This window comes from Solenopsis invicta, chromosome 12, assembly GCF_016802725.1.
Source record: "Solenopsis invicta isolate M01_SB chromosome 12, UNIL_Sinv_3.0, whole genome shotgun sequence".
NCBI classification, from domain to species: domain Eukaryota; kingdom Metazoa; phylum Arthropoda; class Insecta; order Hymenoptera; family Formicidae; genus Solenopsis; species Solenopsis invicta.
The window spans coordinates 1,311,871-1,338,068 of record NC_052675.1 but is presented as its reverse complement, the minus strand read 5'-3'; the positions used below and the strand labels follow the sequence as shown (position 1 = coordinate 1,338,068).

Here is a 26,198-nt window from a genome sequence, read left to right as displayed (position 1 = left end):
GCTTTAAAAAAATATTGACAAAAATTACACTTATGTAATTATTATTCTTTTCAGAATTAATATTCTTTCTAGAGTTTGCAAAAAGGCTGCAAAAGAGTTTGTATCAACTGACACACGTAAACACACTCTACAACCAAAGATGATTAGGCTGCGTTCGGGCATACACACCAAGTTCTTCCGAGTATCATTTTATCCTTGTTTAGCATTCAGTGAACAACAAAGATAAAACGACAGTCCAAGGCACTCGGTGTGTACAGCTCTATTTAATCTACCTAACCTAACTGATAGTTAATCGGAAATTTCCCCCTTAATGGCGAAGCCAATCAGCAATAAGCACGTATATTGTCGCAACTCTCTTTATACCAACTCTAGCTAACAACAGCGCCGCGCAATCGTGGACCCCCGCGCGGGCCCGTAAAATCGCACGCCATTCAAACGCCAGGCTCCAACATTTTTTGTTGAGGAGATATGTTTTTTTTATAGAAAAAGTGGATTTTTGAACACAATTTCTAATTTTTGCTTAATGGTTTTTCTTTTACAACTTAACAACAAATTACTTTTGGCAAAGTCGCTTATGCAGTCACACTCCTGAGATTCTAAACTTTCACGTGAAAAAAATGTTGTTGAAAAATGTTGATTAGAATCAAAGTTATAACTTTTCAAAATTGAAAAAGTCTTCCAGACCCGAAAATGTGTTTACATATTTTACGAGATGTGTTTAAGGGTTAAGAAACGAACAAATTCTGAAAACCAATAACAATATTCGACTATAATCAAAGTTCATTTAACTTTAGTCTTATATAATAATAATAATAATAATAACATAGTTATAAGATTTAATACAAATCATTATCTCGACCACAATCTCGGCTGTTGAGCGCGAATGTTGCTTATTTGGCAACAACAAACTCGCAACATTACATTCAGATATGACAGGTAAAATATGTTAGAATAAAGTGTAAAATATCTTGTAAACTACTGAATATTCAATAAATTTATCTTAATATGTAGAATATTTAAAAGAATCAAGTTATATAAAGAAAAGCAAATAATTTTTATGAAGAAATATAATAACAATATTTATATCTTTTGGCACCTCCTTCTGAAAAAACTAACGTGACCAAAATACATTCTACTATGAATCATTCTACTTTCATCCAACATATTTTTTGTATCGCAATAAGTTCAAAAAAGATTGAATTGATTAAAATAATCTAACATGTACATGTGTGTATATCACTTGCTGTGTTTAGCAGAAAAAAATCGTTCTACAACTGTTGTAAGATTCTGTAACATAATTCTTCGATTATACATTAAAATTGAGTGGAGAATTGACACGAATCGATCGTAATAACGAATCTTACATCAGATGTTTTTCAGATGTTGGTCATATATTTATTTATTTTTTTATTTTTTTATTTTTTTTTTAACACAACCATTGTTAATATTAATTAATTTAAAATTATTCAAATATATTTTCTGAATAGAATATTCTATATATACTTAGAATATTTTCTCTGGATGTTTTGTTGTTTTATTATTCAATTCCATAATATTTCCATTGATTCAAAGAATCTATTTTTGTATGTGTGCAAAATACACTTTTTTTTATAACAAGGAATTTTGTCTCATTATGTTAAAAAATAATGTTTATTATTTTGTTTAACAATGGCGGACACCCTGCCTCTTCTTTTAAGGCTCTTGTACAATGCGAGGGAATAGTAATAGTGATAGAAGTAACATAGGCAATAAGCATAACGATAAGAATAAAGAAATCTAACATACGGGAATGCACGTGTCAATGCAGATTGGAACACGGAATAGGCAATAGCGACAAAATTTCCAACGAGTTAGAATTGTCTGTGTTTATTGCCTTATGTGTGTTTATAACTTACCAATCACAGCGTTCGGATTTTTCCTCGGTGTTGATATTGTTTTCGCGAGACACGTACGATTCCACCAAATTTCACGTTTCAAGACTATTTGTCAATTAATTTAATTAAACTATAAGATGGATCATTTCGATTATTGCAATAAAAATGTTTTTTTTTTTAACAATGAATAATTGTCTAATACACAAAATACGTGATAGCAATCAAGTAAGTGATAATGAAAAATTTGGTAATGAGCTTCTAATTGACCTTGTACAAAGTCGTCCTTATCTATATGATAAAAGCATGAAAGAATATAAGAACATAAATTTGAAAGATAATGCGTGGAAAAAGAGAGTCGAAATTTTAAATATTCTAAATAATTTTTAATTAATTCAATAAGTAAATTAATACAATATATATTATTTATTTACTGGTCGGCATTATTTGACAACTTCATTTAACAGTGCTTTATGTGCTTGTTACATAATTAAATAATATATTTATGATACATAGTAGCAATTATCGACAAACATCAAAATTCGTCCTTTTAACAATTTTAGGTTACGTTTTACTTGAGGTATAGATGCGAGAGACTACAGTCTATACGCGATTTGATTAATTGATCTTTATTTCTTTTGCAGCATTGTGTAACAGGAGGCGACAATTATATATCGCTTTTTCTATATTATTCCTATCGCTGTTCTTATAGCTATTCCCTCGCATTAGGCAAGGGTCTTTACAGAAACGAAAACGTAATTAACTTGTATTATATTTAAGAAAACCAAATATAAAGACGCTTCTATTACAATCTTACAACGCAAAAATTTAAACACTTATGATTTAAACTGACACAAAAAAATAATTGTAACATCTTTAAGCAACCATCCCATTGTGAAAATATTAAAAAAGTTCTTTTTTATTTTTGTAATGTTTAGAGTTTTAAAAATATGGTCCTAAAATATTATATTGAACTTCCATTCAAAAATATAGTAAATATAATTTAATAGCTATAAATGTGTTATCTTCGAAACTACATTTTCGTAGTTGAATGCTAACATATTTCAGCTAATTTTTATCAGAATGTCTTGATTTTTGGACAGAACATTTATAACAAAATTGTTTTTAGTTAAGCGTAGGCTTTTTAAATTAGATTATTAGTTAAAAAAAAAACAACTTAAAAAGTGACAATTTTTTTCGTGATAAAAGAAAATTAATATATCTGATTTAATGGAGTAGTTGATAATTACTATGGTTGCTTGAGTTTCTGCAACCTTTGTTGGGGACGATTCAACTAAAAATTGTGCAACATTTATTATTTATTGAGTATGTTGCGTCCTGCGGAGTAACAATTCTTTTCCTTTGTGAAACATTCGATATATTAAAAACAAAAGAGGGCCGAGCAACGATGTTAAGATCAGTGTGATTCAGTGACACAGAGAACAGATGGCTAAAGCAAGTGAGAACGTCATCCTCCTACAAGCGGCCAACCTGACCCTCATAAATTTAAAATAGAAATGTCGCGTCAATTACTCTACCGCGGATAGCTATACTACCCTGGTTAATAAACCCATTGGAACAAATTAATTTATGAGGGCGCCTAAGATAACACCGTTGCTCGACACCGGAAAGAACAAAGTTCCGTCAGCAGACATAAAAGTCCAGAAGCTGAAAGACGTGGGAACGCAGCTCCGTTAGTTCCTGAAAACTCAGTAGTAAATCACTCAATAATTACCGGAAAATATGGAAATGACATGACGAGACTCGTCATGCAGAGAGCATAATCGTTGGACACGTGTTCAATGAGCAAAGGGTTAAAGACAAAAAAAGTTGTAAAATTAAACGCCTACGCCTCACGCGTAGGCGTAGGTAATAAAAATTGGTGCACACAACCCTCCTTAGAACAAGGGAAAGCGATGAAAAGGGGTATAAATAAGGAGATTTCCTAGCGGAGCGCGCAGTTTTTATTCTAATACAATCCGGTACACAGTCCGTGACATCTCGTATGTCCAAGTCCGGTGACTCTCGGATCCGCGGTCTCTAAGCTTGTCCGCACTCTAAAAATCCCTACAAGTGTTAGACGATTCTCTAAGACGCGTCTCATAAATTGTGCATTGCGCCCCTCAGCTGTATTCGACCGAGCTACCCGCTTCCGCTGTGCACAGGCCAGATTGGAGACCTGCGGCTCCGAGCGTTTCACACAGCACGAATACTACTACTATCAAATAGTAAGTTCACATTTAATTTTCTTCCTCCGTTTCCTGCCTGAATATCTACCTTTTTCTCTCTCGAGTAAGGTTGTTTTACATATTCATCTCTATAAAAGTTACTGCTATTCTCATTTTGATATTCCTTCCCCCCCTTTTCTCTCTTTTTTCTCTCCCTCTAGTCTATTCTTCTTTCTGCTCTACTTTTGCAAAATTGATCGAGCAAGTCTCGAATAGATTCGAAATTCTTATTCTTCACTTCATTTGATAATTTAATAGAGTTTATCGATTAGATTCAATTTCACTTTTTTTTCTAATTCACTCTCAAGAATTCATTTGAACTTGTTCCAACAAGATTTAACTTACTCGGTTTTCCATTCATTTCCTCATTGCATTTCTCCTTTTAGGAAGATATTTTTGTTTTAATTATTTTTTTCTTTTGTGTTATTTATTTATAACGATTTCCAAACTGCAGAGAGAAATAGGTTCTTATTGTTAACATTAATTCTAGTGGATAAAGTTCCCCAACGACCCACTCACAAGTGGAAATCGCGAGCAGCCGTGGCTCATTGGCGGAATCGCCGCAACCGTCGCATCCGAAAATTCGAATGCACAAGTTCTTCGCGGAAAGATGCGAAATCCTCGCCGCGGAATTTAACGATGCCATATTAACTGCTGACATTCCACATCCTGCTCCCCTACCCGGAAGCTCTAACAATTTAGTAAATCTTCCCCCCGAATCAGGCTCTCACTATCCCCTTGATTTTTCTGTTAACCAACCCTCTCATTCTCCCGTTCCCCCCTCTGAGGAAATGCCCTTATCCCTCCGAACACTCCTCAGACTCCCTTGAACCACCCACTCAATCCCCTCCCGATTTCTTTCTTGAACCCTCTTACTCACCGGTCGAACGATCCTCGTCCTTCCCTGAACACCATCCTGACTCCCCGACTCATCCTCCAGTGCTCTCACGTACAGGATTTTCCCCGATACCCCTACTTTTCTTCCACCGTCTCCCCCTGAATTCCAAATTCTTGATCTTGCAGGTGAATACGAATTCCCTCAGTAGATACGAACACATACACACATACCTAAACATTATTTGTCATACAACTATAACTAAGGATCAAAAATTACAAAATATAACAAATGAAAATATATAAAGATAAATATATGAGCATAATTATTAATCCTCACCGTTTTATCACAAGTTTTTGCGAACTTCTCTAAACCTTTCTTATTATTAATTAATTACTAATTTTCATCTGTAATAATCTATTATGTTCTTACATTTTCATCTTAAGTTACCCAAATTATAATAGAAATACATATGTAGATAGGTATAAATATAATTATCAATTACCAATCATTGTCAAAGTTATTGAACTTACCTTATTAATTAAATAATTATTAGTATTAAAGCTTCCGTTCCCTATGTTTTACATTAACATAGATAAATATTTATTATAATCTCTTACTCGACAATCCTAAACAAGCAACTTGTAACAAACTACTTTAGAATATTATTATTCTTAATATATTTTTTTTTAATAAACCAATGATTTAAATATAAGAGAATTTGATTGATTTCGCGAGCTAATTTACCATCTCCCGCTCTAATAAGCTAAGCACTAGGTCCGATCCCGAGGTAAAACAATTAAATTTCTTGTCTCAAAACAGGACCGAGGGACATTCGTTGTTGGGCCCGCATCTGTGGGCCACTGACCCATATATCTCGGGTTGTCGACGCGCTCCGTTCGTGCCACAGCTGCACGTTCTAAAGTTGTTACATCCCTCCATTCTCTCTTCACATATTATTTCTTCTCAAGCCTGGACATAATAAGTAACTATAACTAAGCAAGTGTTGATGTCATTTGAAAATTAATTTGATTACTGATTATTGCTTTGTTCATAATTTATTGTAATATTAATTTTATTGAATTCTGTATGCGACGCTCGTTGCCTTTTAATACATTTGATTGGATATGTTGCTAGCATCCTTCACATTTTATAATACGTTTTCAATTATCGGATTTCTTATTTATTATGACTTTGAAGTGAATTTATTCAGTCAAAATTATTTAGCGGCTTATATTAGGGATAATATAATAGTAATTCGTCATTAATTTAAATTTGTAACAATAAGAGACACTGAAGATGACTTTAAGGTAAAAAGTCCGTCATTGTGTGCGTGTGTGCGCGCGCGCACGCGTGTGCTTGTTCGCTCCCGCGGCATGGAAGTGTAGGGTGGACCTTGCTTTGTGTGGCCATTTACTACAAGTGTGTATATACTTATTTTAAAACAGTTTTTCTACTATAACAACTTAAGTATTGAAATTAGGTAAAATATGTATATGACCTTTCTTGTAGAGCTTATCACGAGCTTAATTTCTTGTTTAACTCTTTTCTTTGTAAAATGAATATTTTCTAGAATAATTAAGAAAAATTGTTTTTTTTTTCTCTAAATACATGTATATTTCAAAAACTGTACAAGACCGCCGATTAATTTATAAGACAAAGTTATTCAGTATTTATGCCTCTGTAACACATGTAAAGGTCAAGGTCATCAAGAGTGATTTAGCTCTTTCGAAGTTTTATCCAGATAAGTTTTACGAAACGTTTTTATTTGTGGTTGTAAAAATTATCATTATAAAAATTGATACTTTGTGTTCTATATACTTTATTTTCAGATAGCAGTTCCGTTTAACATTTATTATAGTATTGTTATTGTTACGTTCAGCGGACTCCACGATTTCCCCTTTCGCCGATAATAAAATTCCCCGCCGTGTCGTAAAGAAAATCGGCGACGCAGGATATTTGTTTCGAGAGATATAACTCTTAAAAATACGACCAAAATGACAAAGCAAAAACATAAAAAAAAATCATATATCAGGAGCAAATGTGCTCACTCTGGCGCAAAGTGAAGATGAACAGGATCTGAAGCAACTATCTAAAGACAAGGGACCGATGGGAGACACACTTGAACCAAATACCGAACGGAAAGTGTCGAAATTACCCACATAGAAAATGACCTCCAGTGGATGTCCATCGCCCTTCCATAGCTCCATAGGAGGTCTATTTCCATGATGGAAGTCAGATGGACGAACATTAGAAGCCTCTATAGTTCCATGGGATTTTACTTCCATCATGGAAGTCAGATAGATTTCCATTAGACATCCATGTAATTTCCATAGCTCCATGGGATTTTACTTCCATCAAAGAAGACAGATGGACGTCCATTAAACATCCATCTAATCTTCATAGCTCCATGAAATTTTATTTTCATCATGGAAGTCAGATGGACGTGCATTAGAAGTCCATGAGACCTCCATAGCTTTATGAGATTTTACTTCCATCATGGAAGTCAGATAGACGTCCATTAGAAATCCATGAAACCTCCATAGCTCCATTTTACTTTTATCATGGAATTTTACTTTTATCGTGGAAATCAGACAGACCTCCATTAGAAGTCCATGAAACCTCTATAGTTTCATGGAATCTTACTTCCATCATAGAAGTCAAATGGACGTCCATTAAAAATCCATAGAACCTCCATAGCTCCATAGGATTTTACTTCCGCCATGGAAGCCAGATAGATCTCTATTAGAACTGTATCCCAACTCTATTACAAATATATTCTATCAATACATTATAAACGTCCATTGAATGTTATATGTTAATATACGTAGAATAATGGAAAATTATATGTTAAGATATTTACATGTAGTTTCGTCTTACATTTATGTCTCCTTCCCATTGGACGCGGAAACGCTTGCCGCGCGGCAAGCGTTTCCGCGTCCAGTGTGCAGGAACCATTATATCGTCTTATAAGTACATATACAATTTTTTATTTTATGTCAAATGGCCGTATTAGCCTCTTAAGATTGTGCTTAAAATGATTTTAAATTTAGAACAGATATATAATTTACAACCCTGGCTTACCTGTTCAAACGCACGAGTCCCGACGCAATCGGGAACAATAGTCGTATCATAAAAACGGGAAAAACCAGGATTCAAAAAAGGATACTCAAGTTTATCTTAACCTGGCGTCGACTAAAAGATAGCGCAGAGTCGGAACGTCGATCAAGGAAAATGGCAAACTATAAATTAAAATTGATGAAGATGGTCCTGTTCGCTCCCGTGGACGTCGCGACACAAACCACTCATATTAACGATATAACAACAAACCTTAAAAACAATAAATGACACGAGATACCGCGATTGTAAACCCTCAAAAAAGGGAAACTACCGATAAGAAAGCCCTCGAACAATTGGGCGATCCCACAACTCGCTCCCCTTAGAATTGAAGAAACTTGGGAGAAGATGGAGAACTTATCAATGATAGATCATCCTGGGTGCTGATTACCAATGTTCGTTAGCAAACTAGCCAACAACAAGTCGAGTCTAAAGATAAACCATATAAAGTTTATAACAATCCTAAATCTCCTACCACTAAAATCTCCAGTCCACCCGCTCGACTCGTCACGCCCTTCTTTTCAAGTCCTATTAAATGTCCAACTTCCTAACACTCATCATCATTTGGTTCCTTGAAGTTAGAGTCGAAGCTGTGCAAGATATTTTAAAACCGACTTAAGCTCGAGTTATCTAGAATCTGTGCTAGAAACATCTACGTGCATATCTTCAGCCGCACCACCGCTACCAATTGGCAGCCTAACGCTTACGAGCTACACTTAAGAGCCAGTCCAAGGATTTCTCGCCGTCTCTTGTTTTTCCTCTTTCATCAACAATCAACAATTAAATTATTTATTTCTTAACACCTTGCCAGATTTCTCTAACTTAGTAATCGTTATTATCAGTAGACAAGGTGTACATTCCGAGGAAGTCGCGACCCGGTCACCACCGCGGGGATCGCCTCTTAAACTACGCCGTACGCCAAGTCAGACTCCTCGAGTTACTTGGAGCAATCTTGCAGGGGGGGCGCGAAAACCGGAATAAAGAACCGCTTCCGGGATGGGCGCTCTTTTTAGAGACGCCCCCATTTGATTTTTCTGCGCCCTCCCCTCTAATTCCCGAAGAACGCGACTCCTCCGCGAAGAACCTCCTCCTCCGCCACCCTCTCCGGCCCATCCAATTTCTTCCCAGCTAACGTACCGGATTTATCCCGAAACCCCTCCGTCTTCCCCTCAAGTATTCCTTATTCCCCGATTCCGTTAGATTTCAAGGACCCTCGAGTTCTACGTCCAGCGTGGAACTCGTAGAGGAAATCTGCTCCCCTCCTTCCCCCACAAATTCTACGTCTAGCGTAGAATTCTTGGAGGAAGCCTTCGCCTTTTTCACCCGCGAATTCCACGTCCAGCGAGGAATTTTTAGAAGAAGTAAACATTCCTTTTGACCATGATCATGACCGCTCCTCTCCCGCATTGCACACACTCTTTTACAATTATTTCCACAAACATCAATAGGTATACTCAAATAAATTTGATGTAATTTTTCAACGGCATTTTTAAAATAAATCAGTTCCATCTTCTCTTGCGATATTAATTACATTAACTATTTGTATTAGTTAATGATAATGTACACTAATTTCTAGTTAAGTATTTATAATTTTTTTTTATATTATTTCCCGAAAAAACGTTCAAGTTTTTAATAATAATAACTAATAAAGTAATGTATCCATTTCCAAATAATTACAAGAATATATATTAACTTTTAATTTTAAAGGAACTTTGATTTCTTAAACCCATCTCTTTCCCTTTCCTCCTGGCTAAAAAGATCACCCAAGGCCCGATCCCGAGTTAAAGAGACTCAACTCTCTGACTCAAAACAGGGCCGACGATTGCACGACTTCTAAAGAGGTGTTAAAGCGTGTCTTGACACGTTGACCCATTTCTGAGTCAATAAAGTGCGTTCGCCCTTGTGCAGTACGTCCGATCAGTACGGTTACGAGTTTAAGCATTTGTTGCGTCCTTCCCGCCTTACTCGTACCTCAGGTAGCCTACCTTTCCCTTGAGGCTGGACGTAAGAGTTATTAAAATGCTCTTTTGTGTACAAATATTATTATTAAGGGGATGCTAAAGTGAACGACGAACTCAATCGAGGTCGGTCTAGACTCTAATGGTCCAGCAACATCTGCGGCCTTCTGTGGAACTAAATGCAACATCTGCAGACCTTAGCAGAACTAAAAATGGTAAATGTCGATAATACCAACATTAGGGTTAGGGTACTAAAATAGGGTTAGGTTAGGTTAGAAAAAATAAAGGGAGGAAGTGCAGGGGGAGGGGCGGAACCCCTCTCCCGCCTACGCGTTCTCTGTATCATTTTTATGTGTATATATGAGTATATGTGAATATATGTCAGTATATGTGTAGTTATCGCTTTTAATTTTCATAAACTTTTTATGATTATAACTTTTTAACGAAGGGCGAGCGACGGCTAAAACTTGTTAGACGTTACTCAGGGTCATGACCTTGACAACATATGTACATTCTCCGGCGGAAAGCAGCCGTAGAGCTATTCCTGTCCTTTCTCTCTCCTTCTCAATCTATCCTCTTCTGTCTCGAGCGTTCTCTTTCTTTCTTATAACAGGCATAGCTTTGCTTTCAGCTACGAATTCCGATTTTCGTGTCGCAGAGCCGAGTTTGCGACGCGCGCGCGCACGACGTATCACTATATATACGTTTCCTACTTATATATGTATTTTATATATATATATATATATATATATATATATATATATATATATATATTGTGACGTGACATCCCGTTTGGCTGTCCGTCACAGGGATCGTAAGATCCGGACGAGAAGCGCACGCTGCGGCTTTACGTCCTCTCGGCTCGGAGTCGGACGTGTCGGCGAGTGCGCTTACAGTTTCGCGTCTTTGTTTTGTGTGCGTGTGTCCGTCCGTTAATTTTAGCGACGTTTTGCGGATCGGCGGCTAGCGGATATTCAATTTTTGTATCAACGAAATCTCACCCGGCGAGCAGACTACAAGAAGGAGGACCTCCCGCCACTTGAGACCTTCCGGACCGTGCGCAGGGGCGCAGTAGCGCGCGCGACAGGTGATCTCTCTTCATTTAATTACGTTATCTCTTACCGTCACGCCTGTACGCAACAGTAAGGCCGCTGAAGTTGCAGGACGCAAAGAGGGAAGGTCCGGAGTAAGGGATGTCGACACTCCACGCGGATCATCGCGTAGGAGACTACGAACGAGGAGCTGCGAGAGAAAGTTTCTGACGTGGTCCCGAGCGCGGGGGCACCGGACGTCGAAGAGTCCGTAAGGATAGCCGTCCGGCCTCGGGAAAACCACGGGAAGAGTCGCGAGCTGCCCGAAGACACCGACCTACCTCGAATTGCGCGCCGCGGCGCAACAGCCTGATTAGAGGGTCGCGAGGACCGCGTTATAAGGCGGAACCAATAGCGCGGCGCGACAAACCCCCGTGCGTGGGGTGAGAGATCCTGCGTGCCGCCTGCCAAAATTCCTCGCGCTATCGATCACTTCGCTATGGATCGTCGCCGGGATCGGACCCTTAGCCGAGACGACGGGAGCCGCCATCACCCAGGGACGAGTCGTACCCCTGTTCTGACAAGGGGAGACTACAACGTGATACCAATCGATTTTGTCGAAACTCCGTGTATCGATAGAGTATCATGTCAAGTGTTTCAGGGTAAACGGATAAGACGCACTTCTCAAGCGTTCGCGAGAATATCGAGATTAAAGAACCCCAAGCGCTATATTAACACGTGGTGTAGAGCATAAAATCGAAGAGCGCGTAGCTCAGCGGTTAAGTACTAGACTCGTAACGCCAACGTTGCTGGTTCGAGTCTCGATATTCTTTTTTTTTTTTTACATGGAAATGTAATTATTAACATATTATTAATATATTATTATTAATACATACACAGAAAATAAATGTAAATACATTTTATTTATTCATTGCATATTAAAAAAGCACATTTTTCTACATATTACGAAGGAAAAAATTAAATAAATGTAATTATTGATTGTTTTTAAACAACGGATAAATTAGTGCTATATACAAGTAAATGTTAAACGTGTTTTGTGAAGCAGTTAAAAGCCGTTACACAGAAAGAAGGAGAAGGGAGAACGTTATGTTACCAAGGACCCTTTGCAAGGGTCCAGATGAAAAAGAAGTTTTCATGAATGTCAACGAAGTATGTTTTCCGTTAGACATTTTAAAAAAGTCATGCGATTGTACAAATGTAGCTTTTATACGATGCGCACATTGTCGTGCGAATTGTTTCGCTTGTTTTTATGATAAATATCATCCTTCAACATGTACTGTTCCATCTACTTCCCCCGATGAATAAAATATGTTTCACATTAATTTTTTATGATTATTTATTTGCATAGCACTGACCATTTACTATTACTTTACATTTACATTTATTTAATTTTTTCCTTCGTAATATGTAGAAAAATGTGCTTTTTTAATATGCAATGAATGAATAAAATGTATTTACATTTATTTTCTGTGTATGTATTAATAATAATATATTAATAATATGTTAATAATTACATTTCCTTGTAAAAAAAAAAAAAAAATATCGAGACTCGAACCAGCAACGTTGCCGTTACGAGTCTAGTACTTAACCGCTGAGCTACGCGCTTTTCGATTTTATGCTCTACACCATGTGTTAATATAGCGCTTGGGGTTCTTTAATCTCGATATTCTCGCGAACGCTTGAGAAATGCGTCTTATCCGTTTACCCTGAAACACTTGACATGATACTCTATCGATACACGGAGTTTCGACAAAATCGATTGGTATCACGTTGTAGTCTCCCCTTGTGAGACGAGCTCGAGACAAGCCAGCGTTGTGGTGAGACGAACGAGACCTGTGTAAAGCCACCGATTTCGCCGATCGGATGAGTCGCGCGTGCGATAGCTGCATTTAGAGTTATCGTTCGCCGTAAAATCTCCCGCCGGGAACACGCCGGTGATCGCGTGCTGTCCGCGTGCTCAGCCGCCGTGCGTCTCATCCGATCAAGTCCCGTCTGGATTCTTTCGGTTCCGTTTATTGAGAGCGTCGCCGACACCACAGCCAAGTCGCGTTAATTGTGTCACATTCTTGTGTGTCGTCCGTAGTAGCGTGTGTATGCCTTTCTGTTTGGCGATTTCCGTTTTGCTCCGCGTATTTCCGAACTTGGTTCGTACCGAATCGCCATATAATTTCGCGTGAAATGAGAGTGCGTGTGCAAAGTGGCGAGTGTGCACGGTGTATGTTGTCCGCCGCTAATTAGAAGGGAATTTTGACTCTCTCCGTTTGGTGAGCTCGTACCGACGACCGCGTAGTATTCTCCGACCGCGCCCGGGTCGCGAGGCATCGTCGCCGAACCCTGGGAGTAGTGTTAGATCGTGGAAATACATTATCCATTTCTTTATCAAATTGAAGTGTTTTCTTTAAGTTCCCTCGCTCTCCTCCACCTCCCGCCCGCCGCGAACCACCCCCTCTGCCAATCCCGTGGCTGAGCTACCGGTTAACAGAGCCCGTTATTGCCCGTGACGAGGTAGAGAGCTTTCGCGTTTCCTTTTCCGGCATGAACCGAGAGATCGGTCACGTTCCGATCTAAAAGTGGCACGCTCGCTCGTGCCTAGCGCCCAATCGTACCGGCTAACTTCACGCATTTGATGTGAGCGACTTCGCGGTTACCGCGGCTGTCTAACTAGCGTCACGTGCAGTTAACGTAGGTGCACCACGCTCGTGAGTGCGGTCGCAATATATATATATATATATATGTGTGTAAGCTATGATATACCTTATGTGGAATCATCCCCACCCCATATAAACACGCGCTAGCCGCGGACACAGCGCCGTTCTGTTAGGATTTTGATTCGTAGCACGCCGCGAGTGAGTGACGCGAGGAATATTGATATGTGCCCGGTGATCGAGTATAGTTAATCCGCGTTTCATAGAGCAATTTCTTTGTAATTAAAACCATTCATTTTGGTAAGATTATTCCGGGGTCATTGGAACCCTGAAACGAGCTCTTACCTGTTGAATAACGACATCTTTTTCTTCGGCTTCTCCAGGTGAGGACTCGACCACGTGTTCATTACAGTATTGGAATTATTAATGTTTAATTGTTAATTCGGACATATTTGTATCTTCTCATAAAATATATTACTCCAGATTTTTGGAAGGAACAAGTTGCACGTTATTCTACAGTGATTGAACCACACCTTTACAAGCCGAAGAAGTTAGGATGAGTTTAAAACTTCGATTCTACATCACGATGATGGCCGGCCCGGATCCGAAAATTGGTGTTGCGGTAATTCGAACGGTGACTCTGGCCGAGCAGAACCGGACTTTCATTTTTCCGGAATATTACCAAACAACACCTCATCATAAGGAGATAATGGGACTACCGGCGGCGAAAGCAGCGATAAAAGCTCTTACAAAACGGGAAGCATTCCGTAATATTACAATATCACTAGAACCAGAACTCTCAAAACTGTACAAGGATTTGAATCCGATCTTCAAAGGTATAATGCTCGAAGAGGAAATGTTAGAGCCATCCGTTAATCAAACACCAAAGGATTCATCGGTACCGGAATCACGCGATATTTTAGACAAAATCACAAAACGTTTTGTAATTACCCGTTATAATAATATTAATCAAAACGCATCTCTGTGGATAACTACATTTGAAGCAGAATGTGAAAGATTCAAGTTACCTATTGGACGTAGAGTAGAAGCATTACGTTTATTTCTGGATGATACAGCTGCGGATTGGTACTCTAGCTTACTAATAAACAATTCCGTAGAAAGCGAATGAAAATTTTGGCGAGACGAGTTTCTCGCTGCATTCACTAAGCACGGGTGGGAGCACGTCGCTTACGCGTTCGATTATCAATATCTATCAGGGACATTAACGGATTTTGTAATAAAGAAAAACAAATTACTACTGGAAACCGATCCGCAATCCCCTGAAAGACAACGAGTAAACCTAATTGTTTGTATTATAACTTCCCTAAACATGTGCGAGAAAAATTAGATCGAGAAACGACAAATTCAGTTAGAAAATTGTTAGAATCTGTTAAAAACTATGAAACATTAGTAACGACTCGGAAACAAAAAAGTCCAAAAATAGAGAAGAAGTTCAACACTTCAAAATTAGGAAAACCAACGTATGTTTCCCCATCTAATACTGCTGGTTCAAAATCTTGATCTCCGACCCGTCGTTCGCCTTGCCCTCACTGTTTAAAACTTGGTTCTAATAGATATCATCCAGAAATCGTTTGCTAGTATAGAAACACTGATAATCAAGATAAAAACAGAAAAGTCAACCAAATCGAATTAGAACTAGATAAAAAAATCAATTTAGCTCAGGAGGCTTGAAAAAACGAGAAGTGACTCCGTTAATTAAGGTGGAGGTGCTAGTTGACAACAATTGGAAAACAAACGCCATATACGATTCGGGTGCAAACATTTCGATAATAAGCTATAAATTCTTAAAAAAAATCAAACGAAATGAAAAATTTTCCAAGAGCACTTTCCGCACGGTTAATGGAGTCACTTATGTTGACGGAACAACCGAAATCACTTTGAAAATTTTTGATGTTGAAAAAAAAGTCAACGTTTATGTTACGAAAAGTATAAATTTCAAGTACGACCTTCTCATTGGTTCAGATGTAATATCAGGATTTGGACTACGACAAAATGAAAAATTACAAATTGATCAAAAATTTTCAGAAAAACAAAACGACGAAAAAGAAAACCAAATTATAAACCTCTTAGAGTATCAGTACCATACAGATAGACATATTAACAATAAGTTACATAATATGCTATCTAGTAAAAAAAATATTTTCGCTAGAAATAAGTACGATATAGGTTCGGTCAAGGGCTACGAAGCCCATATTAGATTAACAGAGAACCGCTATGTTGCAAAAAGACCATACCGGTGTTCGATTCCAGAATGAGATTGATGACCAAGTCAAAAACCCATTAGAAGCAAACCTTATAGAAACTTCTAGCTCACCTTTTGCGGCGTCAGTAACATTAGCTTATATACGTGAAGAAGGAAAAAATCGAGACTATGTATGGACTTCAGAGAACTCAACAAAATAGTGGTCCCCGAACCACAACCGTTTCCTCTCGTCGAAGACATTTTAGTAAAAACTTCCGGGTGTTCCTTGTTTTCGACTCTGGATATCAATTCTGCATTCTGGTCCATACCTCTTTATGAAAAAGATCGGTATAAAACGGCATTTGTAACACAGAACAGGCACTACCAATGGAAATGTCTCCCATTTGGCTTAAAGACATCCCCGGCAATATTCCAAAGAATACTCTCGAACATTTTTTTCAAAAAAAATTTACATCTCTTCTGTTCGGTTTATATCGATGACATCATTATATTCTCAGAATCTCTGGAAGAGCATATGCATCATCTGGAATCGGTCCTGGTCGCGGTGGCGGGCGAGAGATTTCGTTTTAAATTTGAAAAATGTCACTTCGCACAGAAGTCAATCAAATATCTGGGACATATCCTGGAAGAGAATTTAGTAAGACCCCTACGTGACAACTTAATTGCAATTCGCGATTTCCCAGTTCCACAGAACAAAAAAAATATCAGACAATTTTTGGGAAAGGCTAATTTCTATCATAAATACATACCGAGTTCCACTCGGCTTCTGAAGCCGCTACATGCATTACTGCGAAAGGGAGTAGAATTCGAGTGGTCCGCTGATTGCGAACGAGCCTTCCAAGAAATTAAGAATCATCTTTGCTCAGAGCCGATTCTCGCGATTTACAATCCGAAATTAGATGTTATTATTCAAACAGACACGAGCCTCGAAGATGTGGGTGCAATATTGAAACAGAAACAGCAAAATGGAGGTGTGAAACCGGTGGTGTACTTTTCAAAAAAACTAAATAACGCACAAAAAAAGAAAAAAGCATTATATTTAGAGTGTTTGGCGGTCAGGGAGGCCATCCGCTATTGGCAACACTGGTTGATTGGAAGGAGGTTTACAGTCTTCACCGACCATAAACCCTTTGAAAATCTGAATATAAAAACCAGAACGGATGAGAAACTTGGGGACTTGACTCTCTATTTATCGCAATTTGATTTCAACATAAAATACACCCCGGGATCACAAAACCAAGAAACTGATTGTCTCGAAATCCAGTCCTAGAAGCAAATAGTGAAAATGAAAAAGAAATAAAAACAATGAACCTTATAATTATCGAGGAACTACGTAAAGATCAGAATAGTATCAAAAAAGAAAATCCCGACAATTATGAATTAATATCGGAGTCGGGAATAAAAATGCTAAAAATCAAAAACAAAAAGAAAATATTAATCTCTTCTACACTAGCGAAAAAATTAATAAGAATATGCCATATAAATTACGGTCATATAAATAAAAATCAAATTAGGAACATGTTAGGAAAATATTACTATATTACAAAATTAGATCAAATGATTGAGAATCTGATTTCAGAATGTAAAATATGCATAGAGAACAAAACGAGAAAAGGGGCAAAACTGGGACTTTTTTCACAGTTAGTCCCAGCAAAAAAACCCTTAGAAATAATATCCTTAGATACGATTGGAGGATTCGTTGATAACAATTCCACAAAAAAATATCTCCATCTTTTGGTTGATCACTTCACTCGTTTTGCTTTCATTGTAACATCCACAACTCAAAAACCAAAAGATTTTATACAACTGGTAAACAAAGTTGCGTGTTTTGGAAAGATTGATGAAATCCTAGCAGATCAATACAGCGGGATAAATTCAGAAGAATTCAAAAAGCTACTCCGAAAATTAAATACAAAATTAACTTTCACAGCAGTAAATTGTCCATTCTCGAACGGATTAAATGAAAGGCTCAATCAAACTTTGGTTAATCGCATCCGATGTAAACAAAACTCAGAACTGAATAGACCATGGTCAATGCTGGCGGAGGAGGCAGTGGAAGAGTATAACAACACTGTCCACTCCTCAACAGGTTTCTCGCCAACGTACCTGCTCCTAGGTAAAAAGCCGGAATTAATACCGCAAAAAGTTCGAAAAATATCGAATTTTTAATCCGATTGAGAAATAGCGTTCCAAAATTCACAAAGATCACGAGATAAAAATTTCAGGAGAATTAATAAGAACAGAAAACACTATAACTTTAAAGTAGGCGATCTTGTGTTTGTGAGCGTCGGTAACAAATTGAACAGAGGAAAACTTAATAAAGTACGAAAGGGACCTTATAAAATTCTAAAAAAAGTTTCAAATACAATATACGAAGTAGATACAGAAAAAAAAACAGCGGAATCGAATCGTCATCACATATCCAAATTGATTCCGGTCAGTGCGTCTGCTGTTGCAGAGATTCTTTCCCTGGACCGATCGTCAGTCTCGCCGTTGGGTGGAGGGGGATGGGGTGGATGGGCGGGTGGGGGGATGGGGGGATGGGGGGATGTAAGATATGATATACCTTATGTGGAAACATCCCCACTCCATATAAATACGCGCTAGCCGCAGACACAGCGCCGTTCCGTTAGGAGTTTGATTCGTAGCACGCCGCGAGTGAGTAACGCGAGGAATATTGATATGTGCCCGTGACGATTGTTCCCACGGTGATCGAGTATGGTTAATCCTCGTTTTATAGTGCAACTTCTTTGTAATTAAATTCCATTCATTTGTAACCATTCATTTTGGTAAGATTATTCCGGGGTCATTGGAACCCTGAAACGAGCCCTTACCTGTTGAATAACTACATCTTTTTCTTCGGCTTCTCCAGGTGAGGACTCGACCACGTGTTCATTATAGTATTGGAATTATTAATGGTTAATTGTTAATTCGGACATATTTGTATCTTGTCATAAAATATATTACTCCAGATTTTTGGAAGAAACACCGAAATTGCACGTTATTCTACAGTGATGTTGAACCACACCCTTACACACACACACATATATATATATATATATATATTATACGTACAATTATTTATTCATATAAATTAGCAGGAAAATCTCGATAGGACAGCATTTATTAAATTGTATGATGATAAAATCTTGCATAAAAATTTTAATTAGCAATTATGTAGGCACATTTAGAAAAATAGATGTAGAAGTATTGACCTGTTGTAAAACATTAATAACTGCCGATGACATTTCAAAATAGTTATGTAATATTTCTACATTATAATTTAGAAATAATTATGCATTTTTGTAAATATTTATTTGGATTAATTCTTTTGGAAATGTTTTACGTATAGCATAGCTGAAAGTATCTTTCCTAATTATCTCTTTCCAAATTTAATTTTGCAAATACATCACTAAGATGACTCACATATCATTATAGTTTTACGAAATACCATTTCGAAATTAATTGAACACACAATTATCAATATTTTATAAGACGTCAATACTAGTTTCTACATCATTTTTCTAGATGTATCTACATAATTGCTGATTATTTTTATGCAAGATTTTGTCACATAATTTAATAAATGTTGTCCTATCAGAGAATGTCGCATATTGCATCGCCAATTCGATAACTCCGGATCTGAAATCTAGCTGTTATTATTGTTGTAACATGATTTCGAATTTTGAAATTTTTCAGACGAATTCTGGCGATCACAATATTCGGTAACTTGATAAAGCCATTGAAACATGTTAATATTTAAGTCCACTATTAGCCATTATTCGTGTTTTTTTTTATTTCAAAACTATGTGTTATGTATGTTACAAAAAATTATGCTTAGTTTATTAAATGCTTCAGTTTTTTAATATTTTTTTTTTGTAAGAACATTGCTCAAAAGAACGAGTGTGTGAATATTCAATAATGTAACTAATTAAATATTACTTTCAAAATAAATTTTTTACATTTTCCTTGGTGTGTGTGTGTGTGTGTGTGTGTATGTGTTTTACGTGTTTAAATTGACACGTTTTTCACACGCTTTCTTTTCGAACAATGTTCTTACAAAAAAAATATTAAAAACTGAAGCATTTAAAAAACTGAGCATAATTTTTTTGTAACGTACATAACACATATCTTTTAATTTAAAAAAAAAAAAAAACGCGCATGGCTAATAATGGACTTAAATATTAACATGTTTCAATTGCTATATTAAGTTACCGAATATTGTGATCGCCATCAAATTCGTCTAAAAAATTTCGAAATTCAAAATTATGTTACAGCAACAATAACAGCTATATGTGATTTCAGATCTAGAGTTGTCGAATTGGCGATGCGCGACGTGCGACATTTCTTGATAGGACAACATTTATTAAATTATATCGAAATCTTGCATAAAAATATTGTAATCAGCAATTATGTAGATACATCTAGAAAAAAGATGTAAAAACTAGTATTGCCCTCTTATAAAATATTGATAATTGTTCAATTAATTTCGAAATAGTATTTCGTAAAACTATAACGATATGCAAATCATCTTAGTGATGTATTTGCAAAATTAAATTTGTAAAGAAATAATTAGGCAAGATACTTTTAGTTGTGCTATACGTAAAACATTTATAAAAAAATTAATCCAAATAAATATTTACCAAAATATGCAACTATTTCTAAATTATGATGTAGAAGTGTTGCTGTATGAAATATTACATATTCAGCATGGTAACATTGTAAATAAAGAATCAAACGATTTTTTAAATAATTGTGAAACATTTATATCTCAATTTTAGGCTTATCTCATTTTTGACAAATATTCCTTAGAGATTTTATTTTGACTTAACTGCTTCGTTCTAATTGTAATAATTTATCCTAATGCAATTATTCGAAATTTTCGTCAATTTTTGATGCTATTATTTTACAATATTATTCACGCAATATGCCTATCGAAGTTATTAATTACCCAAGGAATTGACGAAAATTTTACAATATTGCCCTATGATAAAGCGTCAAAACGCAAGAATTTTATAGAAATAAAATTTCTAAATAATATTTGTGAAAAATTAAATCTCTGTTTGAGCTGCAAACATTTTAAAATTATTTCAATACCGTTTGGTTCCTTTTATTAAAAATATCACTATACTGAATATTTGTAATATATTTCATACTCCAATATTTCTACATTGTAATTTAGAAAGAATTAAGCATTTTTGTAAACATGTATATGGATTATTTTTTAAAGTGTTTTATCCGTGCATGCAGCTATATTTTTTTCAATTTCTTTCTAATTTTGTAAATATACCATGATAAAAAATCGATATATATCGTTATAGTTTTGCCGAAATACTAATTTTGGTAAATTACATCGGCAGTTATCAATGTTTTATAAAAGGTCAATACCTCTACATCTATTTTTCTAAATGCACCTAATTGCTGATTAAAATTGTTATACAAGATTTTATCGTCATATAATTTAATAAATGTTGTCCTATCAAAATTTTCCTACTAACTTATATATATAATATATATATAAAAGTGGGAAACGTATATAGAATAATACATCGCTTGCGCGCGCGCGCGAAGCAATTCTGATCCGCGACACAAAAATCTGAAATCGTTTCGCTAAGCTGTGCAGTGTTGTCCGCTTGTGCAGTGTTGCCGGTTTGTAATGAGAAAAAGCGAGAACGCTCGAAGTAGAAGAGGATAGGTCGAGAAGAATAGACCGCTTGTGAAAGAAAAAGACAGTAGAGCTCCCTACGCATCTTTCTTACTTGATGCTGGGTCGAGAGAGAAAGCATGATGTGACGTAGACTTACGGACAACTGTGGTGTTCTTACCGTTACGGATGTCGATCGAGTACACGTGTATCCCACACAGCACAAAAGCTTGCAGCAATATTGCTGCAACGTTGCAACATTGCATATTGCAGTGCAATATTGTAGAAACATTGTTAAAATATAGATATGCATCATAACTTAATAATGTTGCAGCAATAGTTAAAAAAAAATGTAGAGAAACCGAAAATGTTAAACATTTTGAAAAACTCTTATAAAAGATCAGAGGTATCAAAAAGATTCCTACAGGTTTATTATTGTCAGATAATCTTATATTATTCTGATATGTTTATGTATACCTTCATTTTGTTTATTATTTTTAAACTATTATAGTAATTATTAATTTTTAAACTATTAATTACTAATAATTATATATGTATACATACAGGGAATATTATTATATATTTAATATATAAGCAATTAATTTACATATATATATATATATATATATATATATGTAAATTAGTTGCTATATTTCGTGCTGTGTGCTCGCGATATATATATATATATATATATATTGTTATGCTCGACAAGACGAGCACACAAAAAAAACACTCGCGCGAGCACACAGCACGAAATAACTACACTCTCTCTTTTGTACAAAAGAACACTGACTTTAATTAAGTAATTATATACAATTTACTGGAAGCGGAATTATCTAAATGTCGCTTGACAGCTACGCGTCCAGAACAGAACAAACAAACGCCGGCCGCGCTTCTTTTGTCCGATCGATAGATCTTCCTTCAGCCAGCTTCTCAAGCTCGGCCGAACGGGCACAACAATATATATAAGCGCCTTATATCTATTGTGGTTAAGATTGATTACGTTCAAGTTGACAAATAGCTACAAGCGATTGAACGTGATAAGGTTCTTACAAATCCAACTGATCACATTTATCGCTGAGATTCACGCGCCGATAACTGATCGATAGTCTTGTGTGTGTTGTGTGCGATGGTTTGATTTGTTTTGAGCATGTGTATTGTCCACTAGGCGCAAGCCTTGCAAGCCTCTTTCCAGTCACTTTCAGTACCATATATGAATATATGTTCTAAGGGTGTCTCATCGTAAACACACGTGGCGAAAATTCAATGTATAAAAGGATATGTATTATTTTAGGTAAATATGCAGCAATAATGCAATCTCTTCCAAAGTGATTAGGTTATAATGATATAAACCTATAATCTAACCTAATCTTGTATTAAATTTCTTACCTAACCTAGTTAATGAGATTTTTTGACTTGAATTCTTGTCCTACGTATCTCGTGGTACACTCCATGTATATTTTTTTAGTTATATCCTGTACAATTTAACATATTTCTTTTCAATAATGTAAACTACACATAATAAATATGCAACGTGTACAGCACTTTATATCAGAAAAATGGAAAACTGGCAATTTACGATTGCGGAATTTTTTGATGGATTACAATTGATACTCACAGTATGATACAATGCTAATAAAATGTCATGTATATGGCCTAGTTATATGGAAACTAAATTGCGCATTAATATGGCAAGAGAAATGCCACGAGAAAAATCTGATTGAGAAGAACTACCACTTAAAAGAATTTTAGGCACAGGAAGTAAGAGAATTATTCATACGCGTTAATTATTTATATACATGTTAATTAATCATTTAATAAATGTAATTTGTTTTACACCTTTTTTTGTTACAAATGTTTTAAAGACTTATGAAGAAGGTATGCAGAAACTAATTTTAACGCAAGATACATCAAATATAGATGATACAGGGATATCATCAGATGAATTAAGGAAACAAAAAAAAAAGAGAAGACGTATACAAGCTAAAAGACATGCATCATCCCCCTCTTCTTCTTCAGAAGACATATCTTTAAAGGATAAGAAAAATCAATTAAACGTAAATCAATCTAAAATCCTGCCTCCTTTTCCTTAAAGAAGTACAGTATCAATTGATAAAGTAGTTAATAAATCTACACAAAATATTTTACATGAAAACAATTTTAATCCTACGAACAACACATACAGTAATGGTGAGTAATAAAATTTATAAATAAACTATATGACACAAAAAATTATTAATAACTTTTACTCTTTAGATACAAATAAAAAAGCAACTTGATAAAAATAAACTTTGTATGCAAGATTCTCCAAAAAATATCGAAAAAGAAAATTTTTATGCTGATGGTATTTACTATAAAAATAAATTATTAAATTTTTTATTTCTTTTATTAAAAAGCTGTGCTGAGAAATGTATGTCTATGCGCGTGTGTCTAGTTATTGTATGATAGTGTTACGGCCGTGCTATTTGTAATGTGTTACCGTGTAGCTTTTTTATTCGATATTAATGAGTTGACGGTTGCTTGTTAGCGACGCTTGTTGCTATGCTGTTTTTGTCTGAAGCCTCGTTTGGTAACGGACGTGTTTCAATAAACGTCTGAGTTTCTTTAAAAGTCTGCTCAATCATTTATTGTACGCGAGTGCCTTTTTGTGCGAGAGTGCGCGTGAGTGTCCTATGCCACCGACGGACGTAACAATATTTAGCATTTTAAATATTGTACCATAACAACATTACTAAAATATATAATAAATTTATTTCAGATTTAACTAAACAAATTACAGGAAAAATTAACAAAGTATTATATAAATTGGATAATATTGAAAATAGATTTGATATTTATTAGAGGAAAAAATACAACCTTCCAGGCATTACAATGATTCAGAATTCGATATCCAGTTCCCGATATCTACATTTACTGAATTGATAAACTTTGAGGAACAATTGAAAGAAACTACTGTCACGAGTGGCGAAAGCCACCGCTGACGAAACAATTAATTACAAAATACAATTTGTTTATATTATGCCACCGGTATCGGTAATGCCGACATCATGACACAGTAACCGATACCAGGAACGCTGAATAGGCGACCTTCTCGAGTGGACAACAGATCTGCTAAATCTGCAAGGCCAGATCGGCCAGCTCTCCAATAACTAGAGAGCCAACGACAGACGCGGTAGACTCAGGTTAAAGCACGCGACAGTCTATTTCGGTACTATCTTACCTATCTCAAATAAAAGGCAGTGTAACAAACTATAATAAAGAACTTTATTATTAACCGTACAACGAGTGTTTAATTCAAACGTCTCCGATCGACGGGCTCCTGCCAAACGAATCCGAGGAAATCACGCATAACACCACATTTGAGGACAAAGTAGTATGATAAACGTTATTAATGTTTTTACATTATAGAATAAGTTCATGTTATTTCGAATAATATAACAATTAATATTATTATACTTTTTATCATAAATTAATGAATGTTATATTTCTAATTTACATATTGTTAAAAGAAACTAAAATAATTTATGTATTTAATAATAATTAATTATTATATAAAATTTATTAATTCGATATTAATTTCAAAATTGTTTATTTTTCAGCTTCGCATTTTAAAAAGTGTTGGTGGGTTTAATGCACATACTATGGTAAGAAGTATTTTGAAAAAAGTAACAGTAGATCCTTTAGCGCAAAATTTTAACTGGACTGGCAAAAACAATAAGTGTTGTTTCAAAGATTTAAGTCTTTCTAAAGTGATCGTATGTAAGTTTTTAGTATACTTTTAAATTAACTTTGATTTACTTATTTCAGATTTAGTTTAAACATGCACATATACAGATATTTAAAAAAAATTTTAACAATCTATATTAAAAAAAAAAAAAAAACATTTATGAATGCATTACAGAGACTGTTCGTGTAACATATCAATTAACGGAAAGTGACATTGCAGACTACATATCAAAACGGCTTGCTCAAGCTTCTGTAAGAATTCAAAGAAATAAGTATGTATACGTATGTTTTCTCTGTTAGGAATGTCATGATTATATATAGATTAATCAGATTTCTTGGTTTGGAATTTAATCAAATTAAAATTGATTTATAGCAATATAGAATAAGCAATAGTCAGATGTCACTTTTTTGTTCATGCTGAATCAATGCTGAAAAAATTATAAATATATTATCTGAATATTATATGTAAAATTCTTTAGAATATTGTTATAATTTTGTTATTACACTCAAACGAAAAAATCTAATTGAAACATTTGTAGAATATAGTTAATTATTGATTTAATTAAATGTATAACTTTGATCTTTATACTGATGTTTCAGAGATACTCAAGAAAAAATCAAAGAAGTTAAAATATATATATGCATATAATACATATATATATATATATATATATATTATATGCATATATATATTTTAACTTCTTTGATTTTTTCTTGAGTATCTCTGAAACATCAGTATAAAGATCAAAGTTATACATTTAATTAAATCAATAATTAACTATATATATATATATATATATATATATATATGTATTATATGCATATATATATTTTAACTTCTTTGATTTTTTCTTGAGTATCTCTGAAACATCAGTATAAAGATCAAAGTTATACATTT

General features: G+C 35.3%; 1 protein-coding gene and 1 long non-coding RNA gene across 4 annotated transcripts in view; one reads left to right on the top strand and one right to left on the bottom strand.

Moving 5' to 3' along the window:
- The window catches only part of LOC113005845 (ABC transporter G family member 20), a 52,831-nt gene extending 42,068 nt beyond the window's left edge, over positions 1-10,763 (bottom strand). Inside the window, 1 exon segment of the mRNA XM_039455707.1 lies at positions 4,980-10,763. The gene's annotated coding sequence lies outside the window, so the exon portion shown is untranslated.
- Positions 10,764-22,456: 11,693 nt separating this feature from the next.
- LOC113004927 lies at positions 22,457-25,936 on the top strand. 3 transcript variants are annotated; one of them, XR_005575969.1, is made up of 4 exons: positions 22,457-22,868; positions 23,117-24,947; positions 25,174-25,333; positions 25,476-25,936. It is a non-coding gene; the product is annotated as an uncharacterized LOC113004927 (long non-coding RNA). The 3 variants fall into 3 exon arrangements; XR_005575968.1 differs by having other exon boundaries at positions 23,043-24,947; XR_005575967.1 differs by having other exon boundaries at positions 22,461-23,335; positions 23,440-24,947.
- Positions 25,937-26,198: the final 262 nt, after the last annotated feature.